The sequence below is a fragment of the Pan troglodytes genome, chromosome 23 (genome assembly GCF_028858775.2).
Source record: "Pan troglodytes isolate AG18354 chromosome 23, NHGRI_mPanTro3-v2.0_pri, whole genome shotgun sequence".
NCBI classification, from domain to species: Eukaryota; Metazoa; Chordata; class Mammalia; order Primates; family Hominidae; genus Pan; species Pan troglodytes.
Genome location: NC_086016.1, coordinates 57,744,386 through 57,766,603, shown reverse-complemented (window position 1 = coordinate 57,766,603; position 22,218 = coordinate 57,744,386).

Below are 22,218 nucleotides of genomic sequence, written 5' to 3'. Positions count from 1 at the left end.
ATATCTACAACGCTATCTGTATAAATACGGAAATATCCTCACCACTATCACTATAAACCTGGAAATACCTACAACGCTATCTGTATAAATACGGAAATATCCTCACCACTATCTCTATAAACATGGAAATACCTACACGGCCATATCTATACACATGGAAATAACTACACTGCCATCTCTATACACATGGAAATATCTACACAAATATCTCTATAAACACAGACATATCTACATTGCAATCTCTATAAACATGGAAATATCTACACCGCCATCTCTATAAACATGGAAATATCTACATCGCTATCTGTATAAATATGGAAATATCTCCACCGCTATCAGTATAAACATGGAAATATCTACACCGAAATCTGTATAAACATGGAAATATCTACACCGCTATCTGTATAAACATGGAAATATCTACAACGCTATCTGTGTAAACATGGAAGTATCTACACAGATATCTGTGTAAACTTGCAAATATCTACACAGCTATCTATGTAAAGATCGAAATGTCTACAGCGCAATCTGTGCAAAGATGGAAATATCTACACCGCTATCTCTGTAAACATGGAAATATCTACACCGCTATCTGTATCAACATGGAAATATCTACTTCGCTATCTTTATAAACATGGAAATATCTACACTGTTATCTCTATAAACATGGAAATATCTACACCACCATCTGTATAAACATGCAAATATCTACAGAGTCATCTGTATAAACATGGAAACATCTACACCACCATATCTATAAACATGGAAATATCTACAGTGCCATCTGTATACCCGTGGAAATACCTACCCAGCCATCTGTGTAACCACGGAAATATCTACTCCGCTATCTCTATAAACATGGAAATACGTACAACGCTATCTCTATAAATATGGAAATACCTACGCTGCAATCTCTATAAACATGGAAATATCTACACCGCCATCACTATAAACATGGAAATATCTACATCGCTATCTGTATTAACATGGAAATAGCTCCACCGCTATCAGTAAAAACACTGAAATATCTACACCGCTATCTGTATAAACATGGAAATATGTACAACGCTATCTGTATAAACATGGAACTATCTACACCGCTATCTGTATAAACATGGAAATATCTACACAGCTATCTCTATAAACATGGAAATAGCTACACTGCTATCTGTATAAACATAGAAATATCGACACCGTTATCTGTATAAACATGGAAATATCTACACCGCCCTCTGTAAAAACATGAAGATATCTACACAGTCATCTGTATAAACTTGGAAATATCTACACCTCCATCTGTATACACATGGAAATATCTACACAGCCATCTGAAGAAACATGGAAATATGGACACCGCTATCTGTACAAACATGGAAATAACTACACCGCTATCTTTATAAACTTGGAAATATCTACACCGCCTTCTGTATAAACATGGAAATATCTACACCGCTATCTGTATAAACATGTAAATACCAACACCGCTATCTGTATAAACATGGAAATATCTACACCGCTATCTTTATAAACATGGAAATACCAAAACGGCTATCTGTATAAACATGGAAATATCTACAACGCTATCTGTATAAATACGGAAATATCCTCACCACTATCACTATAAACCTGGAAATGCCTACAACGCTATCTGTATAAATACGGAAATATCCTCACCACTATCTCTATAAACATGGAAATACCTACACCGCCATATCTATACACATGGAAATACCTACACCGCCATCTCTGTACACATGGAAATATCTACACCACTATCTCTATAAACATAGAAATATCTACATTGCAATCTCTATAAACATGGAAATATCTACACCGCCATCTCTATAAACATGGAAATATCTACATCGCTATCTGTATAAATATGGAAATATCTCCACCGCTATCAGTATAAACATGGAAATATCTACACCGATATCTGTATAAACATGGAAATATCTACACCGCTATCTGTATAAACATGGAAATATCTACAATGCTATCTGTGTAAACATGGAAGTATCTACACAGATATCTGTGTAAACTTGCAAATATCTACACAGCTATCTGTGTAAAGATCGAAATGTCTACAGCGCAATCTGTGCAAAGATGGAAATATCTACACCGCTATCTCTGTAAACATGGAAATATCTACACCGCTATCTGTATCAACATGGAAATATCTACTTCGCTATCTTTATAAACATGGAAATATCTACACTGTTATCTCTATAAACATGGAAATATCTACACCACCATCTGTATAAACATGCAAATATCTACAGAGTCATCTGTATAAACATGGAAACATCTACACCACCATATCTATAAACATGGAAATATCTACAGTGCCATCTGTATACCCGTGGAAATACCTACTCAGCCATCTGTGTAACCACGGAAATATCTACTCCGCTATCTCTATAAACATGGAAATACGTACAACGCTATCTCTATAAATATGGAAATACCTACGCTGCAATCTCTATAAACATGGAAATATCTACACCGCCATCACTATAAACATGGAAATATCTACATCGCTATCTGTATTAACATGGAAATAGCTCCACCGCTATCAGTAAAAACACTGAAATATCTACACCGCTATCTGTATAAACATGGAAATATGTACAACGCTATCTGTATAAACATGGAAATATCTACACCGCTATCTGTATAAACATGGAAATATCTACACAGCTATCTCTATAAACATGGAAATAGCTACACTGCTATCTGTATAAACATAGAAATAGCGACACCGTTATCTGTATAAACATGGAAATATCTACACCGCCCTCTGTAAAAACATGAAGATATCTACACAGTCATCTGTATAAACTTGGAAATATCTACACCTCCATCTGTATAAACATGGAAATATCTACACTGCCATCTGTATACACATGGAAATATCTACACAGCCATCTGAAGAAACATGGAAATATGTACACCGCTATCTGTATAAACATGGAAATAACTACACCGCTATCTTTATAAACTTGGAAATATCTACATCGCCTTCTGTATAAACATGGAAATATCTACACCGCTATCTGTATAAACATGGAAATACTAACACCGTTATCTGTATAAACATTGAAATATCTACACCGCTATCTGTATAAAGATGGAAATATCTACAACGCTATCTGTGTAAACATGGAAATATCTACACACCTATCTGTGTAAACATGGAAATATCTACACCGCTATCTGTATAAACATGGAAATATCTACACCGCTATCTGTATAAACATGGAAATACCAAAACGGCTATCTGTATAAACATGGAAATATCTACAACGCTATCTGTATAAATACGGAAATATCCTCACCACTATCACTATAAACCTGGAAATACCTACAACGCTATCTGCATAAATACGGAAATATCCTCACCACTATCTCTATAAACATGGAAATACCTACACCGCCATATCTATACACATGGAAATACCTACACCGCCATCTCTGTACACATGGAAATATCTACACCACTATCTCTATAAACATAGAAATATCTACATTGCAATCTCTATAAACATGGAAATATCTACACCGCCATCTCTATAAACATGGAAATATCTACATCGCTATCTGTATAAATATGGAAATATCTCCACCGCTATCAGTATAAACATGGAGATATCTACACCAATATCTGTATAAACATGGAAATATCTACACCGCTATCTGTATAAACATGGAAATATCTACAACGCTATCTGTGTAAACATGGAAGTATCTACACAGATATCTGTGTAAACTTGCAAATATCTACACAGCTATCTGTGTAAAGATCGAAATGTCTACAGCGCAATCTGTGCAAAGATGGAAATATCTACACCGCTATCTCTGTAAACATGGAAATATCTACACCGCTATCTGTATCAACATGGAAATATCTACTTCGCTATCTTTATAAACATGGAAATATCTACACTGTTATCTCTATAAACATGGAAATATCTACACCACCATCTGTATAAACATGCAAATATCTACAGAGTCATCTGTATAAACATGGAAATATCTACACCACCATATCTATAAACATGGAAATATCTACAGTGCCATCTGTATACCCGTGGAAATACCTACCCAGCCATCTGTGTAACCACGGAAATATCTACTCCGCTATCTCTATAAACATGGAAATACGTACAACGCTATCTCTATAAATATGGAAATATCTACACTGCAATCTCTATAAACATGGAAATATCTACACCGCCATCACTATAAACATGGAAATATCTACATCGCTATCTGTATTAACATGGAAATGGATCCACCGCTATCAGTATAAACACTGAAATATCTACACCGCTATCTGTATAAACATGGAAATATGTACAACGCTATCTGTATAAACATGGAAATATCTACACCGCTATCTGTATAAACATGGAAATATCTACACAGCTATCTCTATAAACATGGAAATAGCTACACTGCTATCTGTATAAACATAGAAATAGCGACACCGTTATCTGTATAAACATGGAAATATCTACACCGCCCTCTGTAAAAACATGAAGATATCTACACAGTCATCTGTATAAACTTGGAAATATCTACACCTCCATCTGTATAAACATGGAAATATCTACACTGCCATCTGTATACACATGGAAATATCTACACAGCCATCTGAAGAAACATGGAAATATGTACACCGCTATCTGTAAAAACATGGAAATAACTACACCGCTATCTTTATAAACTTGGAAATATCTACACCGCCTTCTGTATAAACATGGAAATATCTACACCGCTATCTGTATAAACATGGAAATACTAACACCGTTATCTGTATAAACATTGAAATATCTACACCGCTATCTGTATAAAGATGGAAATATCTACAACGCTATCTGTGTAAACATGGAAATATCTACACACCTATCTGTGTAAACATGGAAATATCTACACCGCTATCTGTATAAACATGGAAATATCTACACCGCTATCTGTATAAACATGGAAATACCAAAACGGCTATCTGTATAAACATGGAAATATCTACAACGCTATCTGTATAAATACGGAAATATTCTCACCACTATCACTATAAACCTGGAAATACCTGCAACACTGTCTGTATAAATACGGAAATAACCTCACCACTATCTCTATAAACATGGAAATACCTACACCGCCATATCTATACACATGGAAATACCTACAACGCCATCTCTATACACATGGAAATATCTACACCACTATCTCTATAAACATAGAAATATCTACATTGCAATCTCTATAAACATGGAAATATCTACACCGCCATCTCTATAAACATGGAAATATCTACATCGCTATCTGTATAAATATGGAAATATCTCCACCGCTATCAGTATAAACATGGAAATATCTACACCGATATCTGTATAAACATGGAAATATCTACACCGCTATCTGTATAAACATGGAAATATCTACAATGCTATCTGTGTAAACATGTAAGTATCTACACAGATATCTGTGTAAACTTGCAAACATCTACACAGCTATCTGTGTAAAGATCGAAATGTCTACAGCGCAATCTGTGCAAAGATGGAAATATCTACACCGCTATCTCTGTAAACATGGAAATATCTACACCGCTATCTGTATCAACATGGAAATATCTACTTCGCTATCTGTATAAACATGGAAATATCTACACTGTTATCTCTATAAACATGGAAATATCTACACCACCATCTGTATAAACATGCAAATATCTACAGAGTCATCTGTATAAACATGGAAATATCTACACCACCATATCTATAAACATGGAAATATCTACAGTGCCATCTGTATACCCGTGGAAATACCTACCCAGCCATCTGTGTAACCACGGAAATATCTACTCCGCTATCTCTATAAACATGGAAATACGTACAACGCTATCTCTATAAATATGGAAATATCTACACTGCAATCTCTATAAACATGGAAATATCTACACCGCAATCACTACAAACATGGAAATATCTACATCGCTATCTGTATTAACATGGAAATAGCTCCACCGCTATCAGTATAAACACTGAAATATCTACACCGCTATCTGTATAAACATGGAAATATGTACAACGCTATCTGTATAAACATGGAAATATCTACACCGCTATCTGTATAAACATGGAAATATCTACACAGCTATCTCTATAAACATGGAAATAGCTACACTGCTATCTGTATAAACATAGAAATAGCGACACCGTTATCTGTATAAACATGGAAATATCTACACCGCCCTCTGTAAAAACATGAAGATATCTACACAGTCATCTGTATAAACTTGGAAATATCTACACCTCCATCTGTATAAACATGGAAATATCTACACTGCCATCTGTATACACATGGAAATATCTACACAGCCATCTGAAGAAACATGGAAGTATGTACACCGCTATCTGTATAAACATGGAAATAACTACACCGCTATCTTTATAAACTTGGAAATATCTACACCGCCTTCTGTATAAACATGGAAATATCTACACCGCTATCTGTATAAACATGGAATTACCAACACCGTTATCTGTATAAACATTGAAATATCTACACCGCTATCTGTATAAAGATGGAAATATCTACAACGCTATCTGTGTAAACATGGAAATATCTACACAGCTATCTGTGTAAACATGGAAATATCTACACTGCTATCTGTATAAACATGGAAATATCTACACCGCTATCTGTATAAACATGGAAATACCAAAACGGCTATCTGTATAAACATGGAAATATCTACAACGCTATCTGTATAAATACGGAAATATCCTCACCACTATCTCTATAAACATGGAAATACCTACACCGCCATATCTATACACATGGAAATACCTACAACGCCATCTCTATACACATGGAAATATCTACACCACTATCTCTATAAACATAGAAATATCTACATTGCAATCTCTATAAACATGGAAATATCTACACCGCCGTCTCTATAAACATGGAAATATCTACATCGCTATCTGTATAAATATGGAAATATCTCCACCGCTATCAGTATAAACATGGAAATATCTACACCGATATCTGTATAAACATGGAAATATCTACACCGCTATCTGTATAAACATGGAAATATCTACAATGCTATCTGTGTAAACATGGAAGTATCTACACAGATATCTGTGTAAACTTGCAAATATCTACACAGCTATCTGTGTAAAGATCGAAATGTCTACAGCGCAATCTGTGCAAAGATGGAAATATCTACACCGCTATCTCTGTAAACATGGAAATATCTACACCGCTATCTGTATCAACATGGAAATATCTACTTCGCTATCTGTATAAACATGGAAATATCTACACTGTTATCTCTATAAACATGGAAATATCTACACCACCATCTGTATAAACATGCAAATATCTAGAGTCATCTGTATAAACATGGAAATATCTACACCACCATATCTATAAACATGGAAATATCTACAGTGCCATCTGTATACCCGTAGAAATACCTACCCAGCCATCTGTGTAACCACGGAAATATCTACTCCGCTATCTCTATAAACATGGAAATACGTACAACGCTATCTCTATAAATATGGAAATAGCTACACTGCAATCTCTATAAACATGGAAATATCTACACCGCAATCACTACAAACATGGAAATATCTACATCGCTATCTGTATTAACATGGAAATAGCTCCACCGCTATCAGTATAAACACTGAAATATCTACACCGCTATCTGTATAAACATGGAAATATGTACAACGCTATCTGTATAAACATGGAAATATCTACACCGCTATCTGTATAAACATGGAAATATCTACACAGCTATCTCTATAAACATGGAAATAGCTACACTGCTATCTGTATAAACATAGAAATAGCGACACCGTTATCTGTATAACCATGGAAATATCTACACCGCCCTCTGTAAAAACATGAAGATATCTACACAGTCATCTGTATAAACTTGGAAATATCTACACCTCCATCTGTATAAACATGGAAATATCTACACTGCCATCTGTATACACATGGATATATCTACACAGCCATCTAAAGAAACATGGAAGTATGTACACCGCTATCTGTATAAACATGGAAATAACTACACCGCTAGATTTATAAACTTGGAAATATCTACACCGCCTTCTGTATAAACATGGAAATATCTACACCACCATATCTATAAACATGGAAATATCTACAGTGCCATCTGTATACCCGTGGAAATACCTACCCAGCCATCTGTGTAACCACGGAAATATCTACTCCGCTATCTCTATAAACATGGAAATACGTACAACGCTATCTCTATAAATATGGAAATATCTACACTGCAATCTCTATAAACATGGAAATATCTACACCGCAATCACTACAAACATGGAAATATCTACATCGCTATCTGTATTAACATGGAAATAGCTCCACCACTATCAGTATAAACACTGAAATATCTACACCGCTATCTGTATAAACATGGAAATATGTACAACGCTATCTGTATAAACATGGAAATATCTACACCGCTATCTGTATAAACATGGAAATATCTACACAGCTATCTCTATAAACATGGAAATAGCTACACTGCTATCTGTATAAACATAGAAATAGCGACACCGTTATCTGTATAAACATGGAAATATCTACACCGCCCTCTGTAAAAACATGAAGATATCTACACAGTCATCTGTATAAACTTGGAAATATCTACACCTCCATCTGTATAAACATGGAAATATCTACACTGCCATCTGTATACACATGGAAATATCTACACAGCCATCTGAAGAAACATGGAAGTATGTACACCGCTATCTGTATAAACATGGAAATAACTACACCGCTATCTTTATAAACTTGGAAATATCTACACCGCCTTCTGTATAAACATGGAAATATCTACACCGCTATCTGTATAAACATGGAATTACCAACACCGTTATCTGTATAAACATTGAAATATCTACACCGCTATCTGTATAAAGATGGAAATATCTACAACGCTATCTGTGTAAACATGGAAATATCTACACAGCTATCTGTGTAAACATGGAAATATCTACACTGCTATCTGTATAAACATGGAAATATCTACACCGCTATCTGTATAAACATGGAAATACCAAAACGGCTATCTGTATAAACATGGAAATATCTACAACGCTATCTGTATAAATACGGAAATATCCTCACCACTATCTCTATAAACATGGAAATACCTACACCGCCATATCTATACACATGGAAATACCTACAACGCCATCTCTATACACATGGAAATATCTACACCACTATCTCTATAAACATAGAAATATCTACATTGCAATCTCTATAAACATGGAAATATCTACACCGCCGTCTCTATAAACATGGAAATATCTACATCGCTATCTGTATAAATATGGAAATATCTCCACCGCTATCAGTATAAACATGGAAATATCTACACCGATATCTGTATAAACATGGAAATATCTACACCGCTATCTGTATAAACATGGAAATATCTACAATGCTATCTGTGTAAACATGGAAGTATCTACACAGATATCTGTGTAAACTTGCAAATATCTACACAGCTATCTGTGTAAAGATCGAAATGTCTACAGCGCAATCTGTGCAAAGATGGAAATATCTACACCGCTATCTCTGTAAACATGGAAATATCTACACCGCTATCTGTATCAACATGGAAATATCTACTTCGCTATCTGTATAAACATGGAAATATCTACACTGTTATCTCTATAAACATGGAAATATCTACACCACCATCTGTATAAACATGCAAATATCTAGAGTCATCTGTATAAACATGGAAATATCTACACCACCATATCTATAAACATGGAAATATCTACAGTGCCATCTGTATACCCGTAGAAATACCTACCCAGCCATCTGTGTAACCACGGAAATATCTACTCCGCTATCTCTATAAACATGGAAATACGTACAACGCTATCTCTATAAATATGGAAATAGCTACACTGCAATCTCTATAAACATGGAAATATCTACACCGCAATCACTACAAACATGGAAATATCTACATCGCTATCTGTATTAACATGGAAATAGCTCCACCGCTATCAGTATAAACACTGAAATATCTACACCGCTATCTGTATAAACATGGAAATATGTACAACGCTATCTGTATAAACATGGAAATATCTACACCGCTATCTGTATAAACATGGAAATATCTACACAGCTATCTCTATAAACATGGAAATAGCTACACTGCTATCTGTATAAACATAGAAATAGCGACACCGTTATCTGTATAACCATGGAAATATCTACACCGCCCTCTGTAAAAACATGAAGATATCTACACAGTCATCTGTATAAACTTGGAAATATCTACACCTCCATCTGTATAAACATGGAAATATCTACACTGCCATCTGTATACACATGGATATATCTACACAGCCATCTAAAGAAACATGGAAGTATGTACACCGCTATCTGTATAAACATGGAAATAACTACACCGCTAGATTTATAAACTTGGAAATATCTACACCGCCTTCTGTATAAACATGGAAATATCTACACCACCATATCTATAAACATGGAAATATCTACAGTGCCATCTGTATACCCGTGGAAATACCTACCCAGCCATCTGTGTAACCACGGAAATATCTACTCCGCTATCTCTATAAACATGGAAATACGTACAACGCTATCTCTATAAATATGGAAATATCTACACTGCAATCTCTATAAACATGGAAATATCTACACCGCAATCACTACAAACATGGAAATATCTACATCGCTATCTGTATTAACATGGAAATAGCTCCACCACTATCAGTATAAACACTGAAATATCTACACCGCTATCTGTATAAACATGGAAATATGTACAACGCTATCTGTATAAACATGGAAATATCTACACCGCTATCTGTATAAACATGGAAATATCTACACAGCTATCTCTATAAACATGGAAATAGCTACACTGCTATCTGTATAAACATAGAAATAGCGACACCGTTATCTGTATAAACATGGAAATATCTACACCGCCCTCTGTAAAAACATGAAGATATCTACACAGTCATCTGTATAAACTTGGAAATATCTACACCTCCATCTGTATAAACATGGAAATATCTACACTGCCATCTGTATACACATGGAAATATCTACACAGCCATCTGAAGAAACATGGAAGTATGTACACCGCTATCTGTATAAACATGGAAATAACTACACCGCTATCTTTATAAACTTGGAAATATCTACACCGCCTTCTGTATAAACATGGAAATATCTACACCGCTATCTGTATAAACATGGAATTACCAACACCGTTATCTGTATAAACATTGAAATATCTACACCGCTATCTGTATAAAGATGGAAATATCTACAACGCTATCTGTGTAAACATGGAAATATCTACACAGCTATCTGTGTAAACATGGAAATATCTACACTGCTATCTGTATAAACATGGAAATATCTACACCGCTATCTGTATAAACATGGAAATACCAAAACGGCTATCTGTATAAACATGGAAATATCTACAACGCTATCTGTATAAATACGGAAATATCCTCACCACTATCTCTATAAACATGGAAATACCTACACCGCCATATCTATACACATGGAAATACCTACAACGCCATCTCTGTACACATGGAAATATCTACACCACTATCTCTATAAACATAGAAATATCTACATTGCAATCTCTATAAACATGGAAATATCTACACCGCCATCTCTATAAACATGGAAATATCTACATCGCTATCTGTATAAATATGGAAATATCTCCACCGCTATCAGTATAAACATGGAAATATCTACACCGATATCTGTATAAACATGGAAATATCTACACCGCTATCTGTATAAACATGGAAATATCTACAACGCTATCTGTGTAAACATGGAAGTATCTACACAGATATCTGTGTAAACTTGCAAATATCTACACAGCTATCTGTGTAAAGATCGAAATGTCTACAGCGCAATCTGTGCAAAGATGGAAATATCTACACCGCTATCTCTGTAAACATGGAAATATCTACACCGCTATCTGTATCAACATGGAAATATCTACTTCGCTATCTGTATAAACATGGAAATATCTACACTGTTATCTCTATAAACATGGAAATATCTACACCACCATCTGTATAAACATGCAAATATCTACAGAGTCATCTGTATAAACATGGAAATATCTACACCACCATATCTATAAACATGGAAATATCTACAGTGCCATCTGTATACCCGTGGAAATACCTACCCAGCCATCTGTGTAACCACGGAAATATCTACTCCGCTATCTCTATAAACATGGAAATACGTACAAGGCTATCTCTATAAATATGGAAATATCTACACTGCAATCTCTATAAACATGGAAATATCTACACCGCCATCACTATAAACATGGAAATATCTACATCGCTATCTGTATTAACATGGAAATGGATCCACCGCTATCAGTATAAACACTGAAATATCTACACCGCTATCTGTATAAACATGGAAATATGTACAACGCTATCTGTATAAACATGGAAATATCTACACCGCTATCTGTATAAACATGGAAATATCTACACAGCTATCTCTATAAACATGGAAATAGCTACACTGCTATCTGTATAAACATAGAAATAGCGACACCGTTATCTGTATAAACATGGAAATATCTACACCGCCCTCTGTAAAAACATGAAGATATCTACACAGTCATCTGTATAAACTTGGAAATATCTACACCTCCATCTGTATAAACATGGAAATATCTACACTGCCATCTGTATACACATGGAAATATCTACACAGCCATCTGAAGAAACATGGAAATATGTACACCGCTATCTGTAAAAACATGGAAATAACTACACCGCTATCTTTATAAACTTGGAAATATCTACACCGCCTTCTGTATAAACATGGAAATATCTACACCGCTATCTGTATAAACATGGAAATACTAACACCGTTATCTGTATAAACATTGAAATATCTACACCGCTATCTGTATAAAGATGGAAATATCTACAACGCTATCTGTGTAAACATGGAAATATCTACACACCTATCTGTGTAAACATGGAAATATCTACACCGCTATCTGTATAAACATGGAAATATCTACACCGCTATCTGTATAAACATGGAAATACCAAAACGGCTATCTGTATAAACATGGAAATATCTACAACGCTATCTGTATAAATACGGAAATATTCTCACCACTATCACTATAAACCTGGAAATACCTGCAACACTGTCTGTATAAATACGGAAATAACCTCACCACTATCTCTATAAACATGGAAATACCTACACCGCCATATCTATACACATGGAAATACCTACAGCGCCATCTCTATACACATGGAAATATCTACACCACTATCTCTATAAACATAGAAATATCTACATTGCAATCTCTATAAACATGGAAATATCTACACCGCCATCTCTATAAACATGGAAATATCTACATCGCTATCTGTATAAATATGGAAATATCTCCACCGCTATCAGTATAAACATGGAAATATCTACACCGATATCTGTATAAACATGGAAATATCTACACCGCTATCTGTATAAACATGGAAATATCTACAATGCTATCTGTGTAAACATGTAAGTATCTACACAGATATCTGTGTAAACTTGCAAACATCTACACAGCTATCTGTGTAAAGATCGAAATGTCTACAGCGCAATCTGTGCAAAGATGGAAATATCTACACCGCTATCTCTGTAAACATGGAAATATCTACACCGCTATCTGTATCAACATGGAAATATCTACTTCGCTATCTGTATAAACATGGAAATATCTACACTGTTATCTCTATAAACATGGAAATATCTACACCACCATCTGTATAAACATGCAAATATCTACAGAGTCATCTGTATAAACATGGAAATATCTACACCACCATATCTATAAACATGGAAATATCTACAGTGCCATCTGTATACCCGTGGAAATACCTACCCAGCCATCTGTGTAACCACGGAAATATCTACTCCGCTATCTCTATAAACATGGAAATACGTACAACGCTATCTCTATAAATATGGAAATATCTACACTGCAATCTCTATAAACATGGAAATATCTACACCGCAATCACTACAAACATGGAAATATCTACATCGCTATCTGTATTAACATGGAAATAGCTCCACCGCTATCAGTATAAACACTGAAATATCTACACCGCTATCTGTATAAACATGGAAATATGTACAACGCTATCTGTATAAACATGGAAATATCTACACCGCTATCTGTATAAACATGGAAATATCTACACAGCTATCTCTATAAACATGGAAATAGCTACACTGCTATCTGTATAAACATAGAAATAGCGACACCGTTATCTGTATAAACATGGAAATATCTACACCGCCCTCTGTAAAAACATGAAGATATCTACACAGTCATCTGTATAAAATTGGAAATATCTACACCTCCATCTGTATAAACATGGAAATATCTACACTGCCATCTGTATACACATGGAAATATCTACACAGCCATCTGAAGAAACATGGAAGTATGTACACCGCTATCTGTATAAACATGGAAATAACTACACCGCTATCTTTATAAACTTGGAAATATCTACACCGCCTTCTGTATAAACATGGAAATATCTACACCGCTATCTGTATAAACATGGAATTACCAACACCGTTATCTGTATAAACATTGAAATATCTACACCGCTATCTGTATAAAGATGGAAATATCTACAACGCTATCTGTGTAAACATGGAAATATCTACACAGCTATCTGTGTAAACATGGAAATATCTACACTGCTATCTGTATAAACATGGAAATATCTACACCGCTATCTGTATAAACATGGAAATACCAAAACGGCTATCTGTATAAACATGGAAATATCTACAACGCTATCTGTATAAATACGGAAATATCCTCACCACTATCTCTATAAACATGGAAATACCTACACCGCCATATCTATACACATGGAAATACCTACAACGCCATCTCTATACACATGGAAATATCTACACCACTATCTCTATAAACATAGAAATATCTACATTGCAATCTCTATAAACATGGAAATATCTACAATGCTATCTGTGTAAACATGGAAGTATCTACACAGATATCTGTGTAAACTTGCAAATATCTACACAGCTATCTGTGTAAAGATCGAAATGTCTACAGCGCAATCTGTGCAAAGATGGAAATATCTACACCGCTATCTCTGTAAACATGGAAATATCTACACCGCTATCTGTATCAACATGGAAATATCTACTTCGCTATCTGTATAAACATGGAAATATCTACACTGTTATCTCTATAAACATGGAAATATCTACACCACCATCTGTATAAACATGCAAATATCTAGAGTCATCTGTATAAACATGGAAATATCTACACCACCATATCTATAAACATGGAAATATCTACAGTGCCATCTGTATACCCGTAGAAATACCTACCCAGCCATCTGTGTAACCACGGAAATATCTACTCCGCTATCTCTATAAACATGGAAATACGTACAACGCTATCTCTATAAATATGGAAATAGCTACACTGCAATCTCTATAAACATGGAAATATCTACACCGCAATCACTACAAACATGGAAATATCTACATCGCTATCTGTATTAACATGGAAATAGCTCCACCGCTATCAGTATAAACACTGAAATATCTACACCGCTATCTGTATAAACATGGAAATATGTACAACGCTATCTGTATAAACATGGAAATATCTACACCGCTATCTGTATAAACATGGAAATATCTACACAGCTATCTCTATAAACATGGAAATAGCTACACTGCTATCTGTATAAACATAGAAATAGCGACACCGTTATCTGTATAACCATGGAAATATCTACACCGCCCTCTGTAAAAACATGAAGATATCTACACAGTCATCTGTATAAACTTGGAAATATCTACACCTCCATCTGTATAAACATGGAAATATCTACACTGCCATCTGTATACACATGGATATATCTACACAGCCATCTAAAGAAACATGGAAGTACGTACACCGCTATCTGTATAAACATGGAAATAACTACACCGCTAGATTTATAAACTTGGAAATATCTACACCGCCTTCTGTATAAACATGGAAATATCTACACCGCTATCTGTATAAACATGGAAATACCAACACCGTTATCTGTATAAACATTGAAATATCTACACCGCTATCTGTATAAAGATGGAAATATCTACAACGCTATCTGTGTAAACATGGAAATATCTACACAGCTATCTGTGTAAACATGGAAATATCTACACCGCTATCTGTATAAACATGGAAATATCTACACCGCTATCTGTATAAACATGGAAATACCAAAACGGCTATCTGTATAAACATGGAAATATCTACAACGCTATCTGTATAAATACGGAAATATCCTCACCACTATCTCTATAAACATGGAAATACCTACACCGCCATATCTATACACATGGAAATACCTACAACGCCATCTCTATACACATGGAAATATCTACACCACTATCTCTATAAACATAGAAATATCTACATTGCAATCTCTATAAACATGGAAATATCTACATCGCTATCTGTATAAATATGGAAATATCTCCACCGCTATCAGTATAAACATGGAAATATCTACACCGATATCTGTATAAACATGGAAATATCTACACCGCTATCTGTATAAACATGGAAATATCTACAATGCTATCTGTGTAAACATGGAAGTATCTACACAGATATCTGTGTAAACTTGCAAATATCTACACAGCTATCTGTGTAAAGATCGAAATGTCTACAGCGCAATCTGTGCAAAGATGGAAATATCTACACCGCTATCTCTGTAAACATGGAAATATCTACACCGCTATCTGTATCAACATGGAAATATCTACTTCGCTATCTGTATAAACATGGAAATATCTACACTGTTATCTCTATAAACATGGAAATATCTACACCACCATCTGTATAAACATGCAAATATCTAGAGTCATCTGTATAAACATGGAAATATCTACACCACCATATCTATAAACATGGAAATATCTACAGTGCCATCTGTATACCCGTGGAAATAGCTACCCAGCCATCTGTGTAACCATGGAAATATCTACTCCGCTATCTCTATAAACATGGAAATACGTACAACGCTATCTCTATAAATATGGAAATATCTACACTGCAATCTCTATAAACATGGAAATATCTACACCGCCATCACCATAAACATGGAAATATCTACATCGCTATCTGTATTAACATGGAAATGGCTCCACCGCTATCAGTATAAACACTGAAATATCTACACCGCTATCTGTATAAACATGGAAATATGTACAACGCTATCTGTATAAACATGGAAATATCTACACGGCTATCTGTATAAACATGGAAATATCTACACAGCTATCTCTATAAACATGGAAATAGCTACACTGCTATCTGTATAAACATAGAAATAGCGACACCGTTATCTGTATAAACATGGAAATATCTACACCGCCCTCTGTAAAAACATGAAGATATCTACACAGTCATCTGTATAAACTTGGAAATATCTACACCTCCATCTGTATAAACATGGAAATATCTACACTGCCATCTGTATACACATGGAAATATCTACACAGCCATCTGAAGAAACATGGAAATATGTACACCGCTATCTGTATAAACATGGAAATAACTACACCGCTATCTTTATAAACTTGGAAATATCTACATCGCCTTCTGTATAAACATGGAAATATCTACACCGCTATCTGTATAAACATGGAAATACTAACACCGTTATCTGTATAAACATTGAAATATCTACACCGCTATCTGTATAAAGATGGAAATATCTACAACGCTATCTGTGTAAACATGGAAATATCTACACACCTATCTGTGTAAACATGGAAATATCTACACCGCTATCTGTATAAACATGGAAATATCTACACCGCTATCTGTATAAACATGGAAATACCAAAACGGCTATCTGTATAAACATGGAAATATCTACAACGCTATCTGTATAAATACGGAAATATCCTCACCACTATCACTATAAACCTGGAAATACCTACAACGCTATCTGCATAAATACGGAAATATCCTCACCACTATCTCTATAAACATGGAAATACCTACACCGCCATATCTATACACATGGAAATACCTACACCGCCATCTCTGTACACATGGAAATATCTACACCACTATCTCTATAAACATAGAAATATCTACATTGCAATCTCTATAAACATGGAAATATCTACACCGCCATCTCTATAAACATGGAAATATCTACATCGCTATCTGTATAAATATGGAAATATCTCCACCGCTATCAGTATAAACATGGAGATATCTACACCGATATCTGTATAAACATGGAAATATCTACACCGCTATCTGTATAAACATGGAAATATCTACAACGCTATCTGTGTAAACATGGAAGTATCTACACAGATATCTGTGTAAACTTGCAAATATCTACACAGCTATCTGTGTAAAGATCGAAATGTCTACAGCGCAATCTGTGCAAAGATGGAAATATCTACACCGCTATCTCTGTAAACATGGAAATATCTACACCGCTATCTGTATCAACATGGAAATATCTACTTCGCTATCTTTATAAACATGGAAATATCTACACTGTTATCTCTATAAACATGGAAATATCTACACCACCATCTGTATAAACATGCAAATATCTACAGAGTCATCTGTATAAACATGGAAATATCTACACCACCATATCTATAAACATGGAAATATCTACAGTGCCATCTGTATACCCGTGGAAATACCTACCCAGCCATCTGTGTAACCACGGAAATATCTACTCCGCTATCTCTATAAACATGGAAATACGTACAACGCTATCTCTATAAATATGGAAATATCTACACTGCAATCTCTATAAACATGGAAATATCTACACCGCCATCACTATAAACATGGAAATATCTACATCGCTATCTGTATTAACATGGAAATGGATCCACCGCTATCAGTATAAACACTGAAATATCTACACCGCTATCTGTATAAACATGGAAATATGTACAACGCTATCTGTATAAACATGGAAATATCTACACCGCTATCTGTATAAACATGGAAATATCTACACAGCTATCTCTATAAACATGGAAATAGCTACACTGCTATCTGTATAAACATAGAAATAGCGACACCGTTATCTGTATAAACATGGAAATATCTACACCGCCCTCTGTAAAAACATGAAGATATCTACACAGTCATCTGTATAAACTTGGAAATATCTACACCTCCATCTGTATAAACATGGAAATATCTACACTGCCATCTGTATACACATGGAAATATCTACACAGCCATCTGAAGAAACATGGAAATATGTACACCGCTATCTGTAAAAACATGGAAATAACTACACCGCTATCTTTATAAACTTGGAAATATCTACACCGCCTTCTGTATAAACATGGAAATATCTACACCGCTATCTGTATAAACATGGAAATACTAACACCGTTATCTGTATAAACATTGAAATATCTACACCGCTATCTGTATAAAGATGGAAATATCTACAACGCTATCGGTGTAAACATGGAAATATCTACACACCTATCTGTGTAAACATGGAAATATCTACACCGCTATCTGTATAAACATGGAAATATCTACACCGCTATCTGTATAAACATGGAAATACCAAAACGGCTATCTGTATAAACATGGAAATATCTACAACGCTATCTGTATAAATACGGAAATATTCTCACCACTATCACTATAAACCTGGAAATACCTGCAACACTGTCTGTATAAATACGGAAATAACCTCACCACTATCTCTATAAACATGGAAATACCTACACCGCCATATCTATACACATGGAAATACCTACAACGCCATCTCTATACACATGGAAATATCTACACCACTATCTCTATAAACATAGAAATATCTACATTGCAATCTCTATAAACATGGAAATATCTACACCGCCATCTCTATAAACATGGAAATATCTACATCGCTATCTGTATAAATATGGAAATATCTCCACCGCTATCAGTATAAACATGGAAATATCTACACCGATATCTGTATAAACATGGAAATATCTACACCGCTATCTGTATAAACATGGAAATATCTACAATGCTATCTGTGTAAACATGTAAGTATCTACACAGATATCTGTGTAAACTTGCAAACATCTACACAGCTATCTGTGTAAAGATCGAAATGTCTACAGCGCAATCTGTGCAAAGATGGAAATATCTACACCGCTATCTCTGTAAACATGGAAATATCTACACCGCTATCTGTATCAACATGGAAATATCTACTTCGCTATCTGTATAAACATGGAAATATCTACACTGTTATCTCTATAAACATGGAAATATCTACACCACCATCTGTATAAACATGCAAATATCTACAGAGTCATCTGTATAAACATGGAAATATCTACACCACCATATCTATAAACATGGAAATATCTACAGTGCCATCTGTATACCCGTGGAAATACCTACCCAGCCATCTGTGTAACCACGGAAATATCTACTCCGCTATCTCTATAAACATGGAAATACGTACAACGCTATCTCTATAAATATGGAAATATCTACACTGCAATCTCTATAAACATGGAAATATCTACACCGCAATCACTACAAACATGGAAATATCTACATCGCTATCTGTATTAACATGGAAATAGCTCCACCGCTATCAGTATAAACACTGAAATATCTACACCGCTATCTGTATAAACATGGAAATATGTACAACGCTATCTGTATAAACATGGAAATATCTACACCGCTATCTGTATAAACATGGAAATATCTACACAGCTATCTCTATAAACATGGAAATAGCTACACTGCTATCTGTATAAACATAGAAATAGCGACACCGTTATCTGTATAAACATGGAAATATCTACACCGCCCTCTGTAAAAACATGAAGATATCTACACAGTCATCTGTATAAACTTGGAAATATCTACACCTCCATCTGTATAAACATGGAAATATCTACACTGCCATCTGTATACACATGGAAATATCTACACAGCCATCTGAAGAAACATGGAAGTATGTACACCGCTATCTGTATAAACATGGAAATAACTACACCGCTATCTTTATAAACTTGGAAATATCTACACCGCCTTCTGTATAAACATGGAAATATCTACACCGCTATCTGTATAAACATGGAATTACCAACACCGTTATCTGTATAAACATTGAAATATCTACACCGCTATCTGTATAAAGATGGAAATATCTACAACGCTATCTGTGTAAACATGGAAATATCTACACAGCTATCTGTGTAAACATGGAAATATCTACACTGCTATCTGTATAAACATGGAAATATCTACACCGCTATCTGTATAAACATGGAAATACCAAAACGGCTATCTGTATAAACATGGAAATATCTACAACGCTATCTGTATAAATACGGAAATATCCTCACCACTATCTCTATAAACATGGAAATACCTACACCGCCATATCTATACACATGGAAATACCTACAACGCCATCTCTATACACATGGAAATATCTACACCACTATCTCTATAAACATAGAAATATCTACATTGCAATCTCTATAAACATGGAAATATCTACACCGCCGTCTCTATAAACATGGAAATATCTACATCGCTATCTGTATAAATATGGAAATATCTCCACCGCTATCAGTATAAACATGGAAATATCTACACCGATATCTGTATAAACATGGAAATATCTACACCGCTATCTGTATAAACATGGAAATATCTACAATGCTATCTGTGTAAACATGGAAGTATCTACACAGATATCTGTGTAAACTTGCAAATATCTACACAGCTATCTGTGTAAAGATCGAAATGTCTACAGCGCAATCTGTGCAAAGATGGAAATATCTACACCGCTATCTCTGTAAACATGGAAATATCTACACCGCTATCTGTATCAACATGGAAATATCTACTTCGCTATCTGTATAAACATGGAAATATCTACACTGTTATCTCTATAAACATGGAAATATCTACACCACCATCTGTATAAACATGCAAATATCTAGAGTCATCTGTATAAACATGGAAATATCTACACCACCATATCT